Source organism: Petaurus breviceps, unplaced genomic scaffold (assembly GCF_028583685.1).
Source record: "Petaurus breviceps papuanus isolate PSGF00001 unplaced genomic scaffold, PetGlider_PUasm1.0 208, whole genome shotgun sequence".
Taxonomy (NCBI): Eukaryota; Metazoa; Chordata; class Mammalia; order Diprotodontia; family Petauridae; genus Petaurus; species Petaurus breviceps.
In genome coordinates, this window is record NW_027185852.1 from 25,021,336 (window position 1) to 25,031,703 (window position 10,368).

Consider the following 10,368-nt stretch of genomic DNA (forward strand, 5'->3'; position numbering starts at 1 on the left):
TCTATCTATCTATCTATCTATCTATCTATCTATCTATCTATCTATCTCTCCATGCTAATCGTGTGCCTCTGCTTGGCAGACTACTTGCTGTCTTGACCCCACAGGTCCAACAGAGGGGGCTCATGTTACAACAGCGACAAACCCAACTTCTTGGCAGGACCTTGCATTTGATACAGAGGCCAAATAAAGACTTAATTTGTTGGGTGCAGTTTAATTTTCAACCTATTCAATAAGCGAGGTGCACTCTTACAGAACTTAAAACAACAACAAAAAGTGTCTGTTCTTACTGGTTTTCTTTTTTCACTTGCATTCTATGAGCCCAGGGCTGCTGATTGGTCAGGGCTCCAACCACTGGACCGTGCAGGATTTCCCCATGCCTCTCAAGAAGGAGGGTAACAGTGGCTGTAATGATGTAAGCAGCAACGATTCTGGGAAAGGCTTAAAGAGGACACCAGGGGTGTCTTCAAATATCTGCAGGGCTGTCATGGCAAAGAGGAGAAAGGACTTCTGGGTTGACTCAAAGGACAGAAGCAAGACCAATGGATAAAAATTAGGGGAAGCCAGGCAAAAGCCCCAGCTAAATGGAGAAAGACCAGCACTTATTTTCTGGATGGAATGAAGAATAAAAGTCCACGATTTTGGCCTTGGGGGGAGGGGGAAGGGAAGGCAGTGTGGGTGAAGAGGAGTAAAAGTCACCTATCCTTTTCAATCTTTTCCACCCAACCCAGTCCTGTGTGGCTTACATGTACAATAGAGATATGAAATGAGGTTGAAAGCAACCCACCCACCAGCAGCTCTCTTTTCAGTTTACTAAATAGAATCAAAATTAATCAATAAACAAATTAACCAATTTATTAAGTGTTTTCTACATGTCAGTCACTGTTCTGGGTGCTAGGGGTAAAAGACCAAAGTGAAATCAATCCTGCCTTCCCTAGCTTACCTTCTATCAGGGAAGATAACATGGACATACATGACATATATACCAAATAATGGTGGTGGGGAAAAGGGTACCAATAACTGGAGAGGGATCAGGGAAGGCTTCCTAGAGAGGTGTTTGAGCCGTGTTTTGAAGGAAACAAGGAGTTCTATGAGGCAGAGATGAGGAAAGGGTATATTCTAAGGATGGGAGACAAAAGGCACAGAAACATGAGATGTGAAGAACATTAAGAAGACCAGTATGGTTAGATAACAGAGAGTAGTAAAGGGAATGATATATACAAGCTGTCCAGAAAGGTAGATTGGGTTGGGTTGTATCTGCTTAAAAGTCAAACAGAACAGTTTATATTTGATTTTGGAGGTAATAGGGAGTCACTGCTGTTTACTGAGTGACATGGTCAGACCTAAGCTTTGTACAAATCACTTTGTCAGTCATGTGGAAGACATGAGGCAAGGACTCTCATTAGGAGGCTGCTGTTACAGTTCAAGTGCTAGGTGGTCAAGTCACTGACCACATGACTGGAGAGAAGAGGACACATGTGAAAGATATTAAGGTAGAATTAATAAGACTTAGCACCTGTTTGATCATGGGGGCTGAATGATAGTGATCAGTCAAGAATGACATCAAGGTTATAAGCCTGGGTGACTAGAGTTGTAATATTAAAAATAGCATAAGTGACTCTGTTTTGTTTTTTAACCACAATTTAGTAAAACTAAATTTCAGTCTCTTGTAAGTCCCCTGATTTTAAGTCACAAGTTGACCCCCCCCCAATGTTACTTGGTCCCAAGAATACCCCTCTACCCCTCACCTGACTGTCTGCCTATATCCTCCACCAATAAGAAACCTGGTATCATAATCACTTCATTCCATTTTCTTCCTATTTTTCATTCCCTCCAAATTATATGTTAACTGGGTAGAAACCAATGGTCAATATCCTTGGCTACCAAGAGCCTCGGTCCAGGTTTGTCATGCGACTGGCATGCATTGCTTAGTAAATGTTGTCTGCATGTAACCACTCAGTATCTTTATTGCACTGTAACAGAGTCCTAGGCAATGATTTTCTGGAACAAGAAGTATCATAGTACTAAAAGGAATGCTCTGAAAATAACTCATACTTGGATAAGAGTTAAACAGAGGATGTCAGAGGAGATAGCAAAGGAAAAATGTGAATATGAAAGAGAGACATAAAATACCTTGGAGCTTTCCCGAGCTAGCTGCTTAGGTCTAGCTGACCCAAGTCTAATTCTGGCTGTGAGACATTCCTAAAATCCTGACAGTTGCCCTCTAGCCAGAGTAATGTATCTTGGTCAAGAACAGCAGAAGGTAGCAGAGAACAGCAAGGGCCTGCAACATAGACATAACAGATCATGGGGTTTTAGAGTTGAAAGGGATCCTAATGAAGCCTAAGTCTTCTTAAACTTTTTCCACTCTCAATCCCTTTACACCCGAGAAATTTTTATGTGATCCTGGGTATATACGTATGTAAAATATGTATATTTTACATACATATATAGGTATATAAAATAGATATACGAATCAAACATTTACTGATAATAAATCATAAAGAAATTTATTTTAAAACAGTTCTTTGGTATACATATAATTTTACCACTTAGTAGAGACAAAAGCAAATTTGCACACTGAGATGGATATGCTTGTTTATTTTTACACAAAGAGATAAATCTTGGTGGAATATTTGATGCTGTAGGACGCAGAACATCTTCAATGTTTTTTCAGAGTTGATATTTTTTATTTTAAAATCATCAATGCTGAGAATGCTGCTTCACATAAATACATAGTACAAAATGGCAGAAGTATGTTTAGGGCCATTTCAGAAATTGTGGGAAATTCCATCCTAGTCCCAAGTCAAAATTCATTGAACAGTTTTGTATGTACAGCAAAAATACTGCCATTCATAACATAAAATAGTCTCGAATCTGAGCCAAGGGTTTTTTCTTAAAGTGTTTATTGGTGTTGCATGTCATGATGGGCATGCACAGGGCAAAGTGCGCATACTTTGTGTTCAGAACCAAGGCTGCGGTGAAGCTGAGTAATGCAACATGTACAAGCTCTGCCAGAAACACCGTGGATTCATTATGCATTTGATTTTGAATTAATTTTTGGTTGTTGCACAATCAGAAACCTTTCACCATCGCCAAATTTTTTGTGACCTCCATTTCCATATCCAATCCATTTCCCCATCTGACAAGAGATCTTCTAACCTCTGCTCAAAGACGGGTAATAAAGCAGAACTCACCAGCTCCTGAGACAACCCAATCAATTAATTCACATTTATTAAGCACCTATTGTATGTGAGGCACTATGCTAAACACTGAGGATATAAAAGGAGGCAAAAGATAGTCAACTTTAAAATTTTTTCCCCAAAATCAAGCCTAAATTTATCTATTTACTTGCCACTCCTCCTCCCCTTTTGTTCCTGCTTCTGTCCCCTGGAACCAAACAGAACAAAGACCAAACAGAATTTCCAACATTTTCTGAAATGGCCCTAAACATACTTCTGCCATTTTGTACTATGTATTTATGTGAAGCAGCATTCTCAGCATTGATGATTATAAAATCAAAATATCTATCAACTCTGAAAAAATGTTAAGATGCTCTTCATCTAACAGTATCAGATATTCCACCAAGGTTTAGTCCAATTTTTTTTTCCCTTTTTGGAGGGGGGAAGGTAGGGAAATTGGGGTTGAGTGGCTAGTTTTGTGTTAAGTGTCTGAGGTGGGATTTGAACTCAGGTCCTCCTGACTCCAGGGCTGGTGCTCTATTCACTGCATAACCTAGCTGCTCCAAGATTTAATTCTTTAAGAAAAATAAGCAAGCATATCCATCTCATTTGTGTGCAAATTTGCTTTTGTCTTTAATAAGTGGTAAAATTATATGTATACCAAAGAATTGTTTTAAAATAAATTTCTTTATGATAGTCCTTGAATATGGTATCATGCCTCCTTTGAATATTCCCTTCAGGCTAAACATGCTCATTTCCTTCAACTTATTTGTTGAACTCAGGCCTTTCACTACTTCAAGGCCCTTCACCATCCTGGCCACCATCCTCTGGATAATCTCCAGAATTAATGAATCTCCTAAACTCAAATACTCAGGGCAGACATGATCTGATCAGAACAGAGAATGGAGAGACTTTCACCTTATTATTCTTGGAAGCTCTGTTTCTCTTAAAGAAGTCTTCTCTTGCATTAGTTTGGGGGGCTGATTGTACACCACACTGTTGACTCATACTGAGGGTATAGCCTAGTAAAATTCCTAGATGTCTTTCAGACCAATTGCTTTCTGACCATGCCTCCTTATCCTGTACTTGTGAAATTAATATTTGAACTCAAGTGTACCCCTTTACATTTTTTCCTTCTGCATTTAATCTTACTAGTTTCAGTAATTCATGGTTTTAGCCTTCTGAGATCTTTTTGGATCCTGACCCTCCGATATTCCTTCCAGCTTCATGTCATCTACAGATCTGATGAGCATACCATCCATGCCTTTATCCTAGTCATTGGTGATAGTTTTATTTTTTAAGATTATTTATTTGTTTTTAGCTTTAAACATTCACTTTTATAATATTTTGAGTTCTAAATTTTCCCCTACCTCCCCAAAATGGCATGCAACCTGTCATAGGCTATACATGTACAATCATATTAAACACAATTCCACATTAGTCATCTTGTGAAAGAAAAATCAGAACAAAAGGGAAAAAACATGAGAAAGAAAGATAAAAGAGAGAAAATAGTATCCTTTAATCTGCATTCAAAATCCATAGCTCCTCCTCTGGATGTGGATAGTATCCGTCATGAGTCTTTTGGAATTATCTTAGGTTGTTACATTGCTGAGAAGAGCTAAGTCTATCAAAGTTGGTCATCACACAATGTTGCTGTTACTGTGTACAATGTTCTCCTGGTTCTGCTCACTTCACTCAGTATCAGTTCATGTAAATCTTTCCAGGTTTTTCTGAAGTCTACCTGTTCACCATTCATGTATCACAACCTGTTCAACCATTCTCCGATTGATGGGCATCCCCTCAATTTCCAATTCTTTTACACCACCAAAAGAGCTGCTATAAATATTTTTGCATATGTAGGTCCTTTTCCCTTTTTTTTATGATCTCTTTGGGATACAGACCTAGTAGTGGTATTGCTGGATCAAAGGGTATGCACAGTTTTGTAGCCCTTTGGGCATAGTTCCAAATTGCTCTCCAGAATGGCTGGATCAGTTCACTTCAATTGGTGATAATTGTAAAGATTACAGGGCCAAACAGATCCCTGGGACTCTCCAAGAGGGACTTCCTGACAAGTTGACATTGAACCATTAATAATTACTCTTTGAGTCCAGCCATTCAACAAGTTAGATAATTATATTTAATTAGAATGTTATTTAGCCCACCTTTCTTCATCTTTCCCACAAGAATAGCATGAAATTCTTTATCAATGCATCAATAAAAATCCAGATACTTTTTTTTTTTTTAAGCAATAGGGGTTAAGTAACTTGCTCAAGGTTACACGGCCAGTTATTTCTGGGTGTGGTGCTGAGTGTCTGAGCCTGGGATTCGATCTCCAGGTCATCCTGACACTGGAGCAGGTGCTGTTACTCACTGAGCCACCTGGCCGCCCCTATCCAGATACTTTCTATCTGCGGGATTTCTTGATCTACTAGTTTAGTAATCCTGCCATAAAAGCAAATAAGGCTAGTATGGTATGACCTACTCTGTTTTTATTTTTTGCCTTTTGGAGGGCAATTGGGGTTAAGTAACTTGCCCAAGGTTACACGGCTAGTATTTTTGTGTGGGTGTTAAGCGTCTCAGGCTGGAACCAAACTCGGGTCCTCCCGACTCCAGGGCTGGCACTTTACTCACTGTACCACCTAGCCGCCCTGGTATGACCTACTCTTGATGAAGCCAAACTGATACTTTGTAGTTGCGTCTTCCTTTTGAACATATTAATTAATCATTTCTTTGATGATTAATTTGTAGAATTTGTCAAGAAATTGAATTCTAGATCATTGACTTACAGCTTGCATATTTGTTCTCCTCTTCGTTTTGTTTTTCATTTTTTTAAAATCAGGATTGCCTAGCAAAGAGAAGTATGGTAAAGGTACCAGAGCAGCAGAGGACCCCAACTCATTGGAGAAGACCATCCAAATTAAATCAACATAAACTCTGACACTTATTGACCTTATGCATCAATGTGAAGAAGGTAAAGATGGAAAGAAAAATGGGAAATCATTGTTTGGGAAGAAGGAGTGAGAATGCCCAAAGACTTCTTGGTTTTACATAGAAGACTTAGATCTATGTATTATCATCAACAAGCATTTATTAATAGATTATTTAAAAAAAGAATTCGTTGGGGCGGCCAGGTAGCACAGCAAGTAAGAGCACCGGCTCCAGTGTTGAGAAGACCTGGAGATCGAATCCCGGGCTCAGACACTTAGCACCCACCCAGAAACACCTGGCCGTGTAACCTTGAGCAAGTTACTTAACCCCAATTGCTTAGGGGCGGCCAGGTGGCTCAGAGAGTAAGAGCACCGGCTCCAGTGTTGGGACGACCTGGAGATCGAATCCTGGGCTCAGACACTCAGCACCACACCCAAAAATAACTGGCCGTGTAACCTTGAGCAAATTACTTAACCCTGATTGCTTAAAAAAAAAAAAAGAATTCGTTGCTGGACATGGTGAGCACCTAATAACATTAAAAAAAAACAAAATAGATTCAATTTTGACAAACAGGAAAAGGTGTTATTGACGTGGCAGTTTTCCCCTAGTCAGATGACTGGATAATTGAGAACATTGATTTACTGAACCAAGAGCAGAACCAGCAAAAAGAAGGAAAGAAAGAATAATAATGAGAATAATTGAAGTAACTTTACCCCAATCTAATTATTCCAGTAACTGAAAATTGAAAACAGGAAATAGACAGCAGGAACGACATTGACATCAACATTGATTATATTTTTTATCCAGTAGTTTAACTGATGTACCTTAATCACCACAATAAAAAGACCAAAAAGCACCTTAGTCAGCAAACATTTGACTAAGTGGGGAAAGGGAATGGGGTGGCTGCCAAGGACAACACTGGCTTAGAATCTAAACTCATCTGTAAAATCTTACAGAGAAGAGGGAGGGACAATTATTATTTAATAATTATTAGTGTCTCATAAAACAGAAAAAAAAGCAGCAGAGAGGAAAACCAGTCTAACAATAGCTTGGCAAGATACCCATCCAAGCAAAGATATCCCAAGTGCATTCAAGGTTGAAAATGGAAGGAAGATTAGAAACACAAGAAAAATGGAAAGGATTCCCAAAAAACATCATTTTAGCGAACTGTTCTCTCCATCAAGGACAGTGGAAACACCTGGAGGTGTTTATAGAGGAGGCAGAAAATGACACCAACAGGACCAAAAATGGGGAAAGCAGCTGTATTGGACCAAGTGCCCTTAGAGTCAGAATCTGTACTGAAGTTGGACAGTTATGAGAGTATTAAGGGGCCAATATACAAGGTATCTGAAAGAGAGGAAGGTGTCAGAGGCATGAAAAAAAATCTTGGATCTTATTAATGCTGAAAAAAGGTGACTGAGAAAACATCAAAACTTTCAAAACCTCTCACCTAGATGCTTCTTTTCCCTTCTTTAATTAAATCCATATGAAAGTCATCTATAGACAACTCAAGGGCATCCTTGGTAAGGGTATTGGTAAATAGTAATCTTAGCTCCCCTTTATATAACATTTTAAGGTTATATAGGCAAAACACTTCACATATATTATCACATTTAATCTTCACAACAGACCTGTGAGATCCATAGTTATGATCCCTATTTTACAGATGAGGAAACTGAAATTGATTGGGTTAAGTGATGAACCCACACAATATGTGTCTGAGAGAGGGTTCAAACTCAGATTTTCTAAATGCCAGGGCCTTTATCCATAAGGCCAGCTAGCTAACTCTAAGGAGGTTTTTATAAATCCACCTCAACAATGGCCCTTCATTATAATCTGGCCTCAGATACTTCCTAGCTATCTAACTTATCCTAGACAAGTTGCTTGACCCTGTTTGCCTCAGTTTCTTCACATGTAAAGTGAGTTGGAGAAGGAAATGGAAAACCACTCTAGGATCTCTGCCAAGAAAACCCCAAATCAGGTCTCTGAGAGTCAGATATGACTGAGCAAGAAAGAGGCAGAGAACCCAGGATTTCATTGTCCTTATTGTGTGATGATTAGAAATAGAAATTCGACTAAGTAGAACAAAATGCCCCCTTAAAGACTCTTTTACAATAAGATGTCTTTTATCTATACATTAAAATTCTGCAAGATTCCTTGGAAGATATAATAACAGGAATAACCTTGTTCAATGATCCTCTGATGATAAAAATGGGCTGAGGGATAAAACGGGGAGCTTGCCAAAGGTAGTCCCTGCTGAGATGGAAGGGTGACAGGTGGATGGCCGGAGGGCTCCCCAATACTCTCTGAATGTCAGGAGAAAATCAAGGAAAACCTCCCGCATGCTGAGGAGTATGGGGTAAATATGGGAGGGATGGGAGAGGAGGAGGAGGAGGGGGAGAAAATTTGGAACTCAAAAGCTTGTGGAACTGAATGTTGCAAAACATATATATATTAAAAAGGACAATCAGAAGAATTGGATGGGATTAAGGAGGGATAAATAGCTTGGGGTAGTCCAGGTGGCACAGTGAAAAAAGTATTAAGTGGTCTGGGTAGGTGGAGAGCCACGGTGAAAGGACTGTTGAGTATCTAAGTGGGCTGGGAGACAGCCAGTGATCTGGGCTGCTGAAATGTGTGGGAAAATTCAAGGTCCAGTCCCATTACCCCCTCGGAACTTCCAGAGGAAGAAACTCCCTTTATAATGCAGTTGGCGCCTTCAACACAACTTTTAGCTTTCAGTCCCCTGGGATCCTGAGAGGTTAAGTTATTTGTCTCAGACATGCTTAATAATTAGGTAAAATAGAAAGCGCCAGATGGTTTCCTACCGGTCGACAACCAAGGTGAACTGCACCTCGGGCTGCCCTACTCCTCCACATTAGCTTCCCTTGAAGGAACTTTGTGATGTCTTGTGGACTCTGCTCACCTCCCAACCCAAATGTCTATTTCTTCCCAAGCTGCCTTGCTCATCACGGTTCATTGTGAAAGCAGAGACAAGAGGCAGAAGGTCAACTTCAGGGAACAGCTGATATTCATGATTCCATCATCTCTAAGAACACTCCCAGCTCTGAAAGCCCATGTTTTGGTTATTTCTATATAAGGGTCTAATGAATGTAATTATAGAAGGCCCAGAGAGCTCAGTCAGAGAAATAAACAAGGGGTGGACAAGCCATGGGCTTTGAAGAAATCCACATACCTGGGTCACTAGATGAAAGCTGATGACTCAAAGGAAATGTCATGATTGATTGAAAGAGAATCAGTCACACCCTACAGCACTGTGAACAAAACAACAGGCTAGGACAGAAAAACAAATTCCAGCTTCCAGGCATTTTAATGGTGGAGCAACTCCAGGCAAGCCCCTGAAAGAGCATCAGTTGAAGAAGGTTGCTTTCTCTCCTACACCAGGAGACTGTTGTGAACTTGAGAGATCCATTAGACCATCAGAGCCATTAGAGGTCTGACTGGCACCTAAGGGTTACTAGTAATATCCCTAGAACAGCAGTAGCTGCCAGTCACAGGGCACTAGGAGCTGAAAAAACCCCAGCTGAGAGCAAAACAGACATCAAGGAAAGGAATCTTCAGGACTCAGCTATGGCACCATCCCTCAGAGGCCAAAGAGAACTACAAGTTCCCTAAGAAGAATTTCCTGGGGACACCACAAAGGGAGATTAGGACTTCTAGTAACTACCACATCTAGCTTAAGTCACACAGGAACCTTGTATGTGGAAGGGATGAGCACACCTTCCCCTTTCAGGAGGATATTTATGTTGCAATTGGCCTTGTTATACTTGCTTAGTAAATATTTTTATTAAAAGGTAATTAACTCTGGCCAATAATCAGTGGGGAGCACACTTGATGGGGGCTTATGAGCAACAGTAATAGAATCCCTTATACATTTCATATACTCCCCGAGGAGTAGTGATCTGCTGCCCCCTGGGGTCCTCGACCATCAAATCATGTGGGAGATACAGAAGTAGTCCAGGAAGAGGTGCCTCAAGCAGCATAGTAGGAGGAATTCTGGACTTGGATTCAGATAGGTAGATAAATAGGTAACGCATTTATTAAGCCCTTGCTGTGTGTGCCAAGTCCTATGCTGAATGCTGGAGAGGGCTCAGAAGGGAGGTAAAGACCTGGATCCAAGCAAGATGCAACTGTCAGAGACCAAGGCGCTTCAAGTTTCTGGTGGGAAAGATGAAGGTACGAGTGGACTTAGCATGGGCTAGAGATGATCAGAAAGTGGATCAAATCCTGGTTCACTTATCCT

The 10,368-nt window shown here is 40.3% G+C and overlaps 1 long non-coding RNA gene across 1 annotated transcript in view; it reads right to left on the minus strand.

Moving 5' to 3' along the window:
* Window positions 1–9,822, minus strand: part of LOC138165200 (uncharacterized) — an 11,307-nt gene extending 1,485 nt beyond the window's left edge. The window contains exons 1-2 of the long non-coding RNA XR_011169304.1: window positions 9,301–9,822; window positions 2,131–2,281 (exon numbers count right to left, since the gene is read on the minus strand). This is a non-coding gene — a long non-coding RNA (uncharacterized lncRNA). The remainder of the gene's footprint in view (window positions 1–2,130; window positions 2,282–9,300) is intronic.
* Window positions 9,823–10,368: the final 546 nt, after the last annotated feature.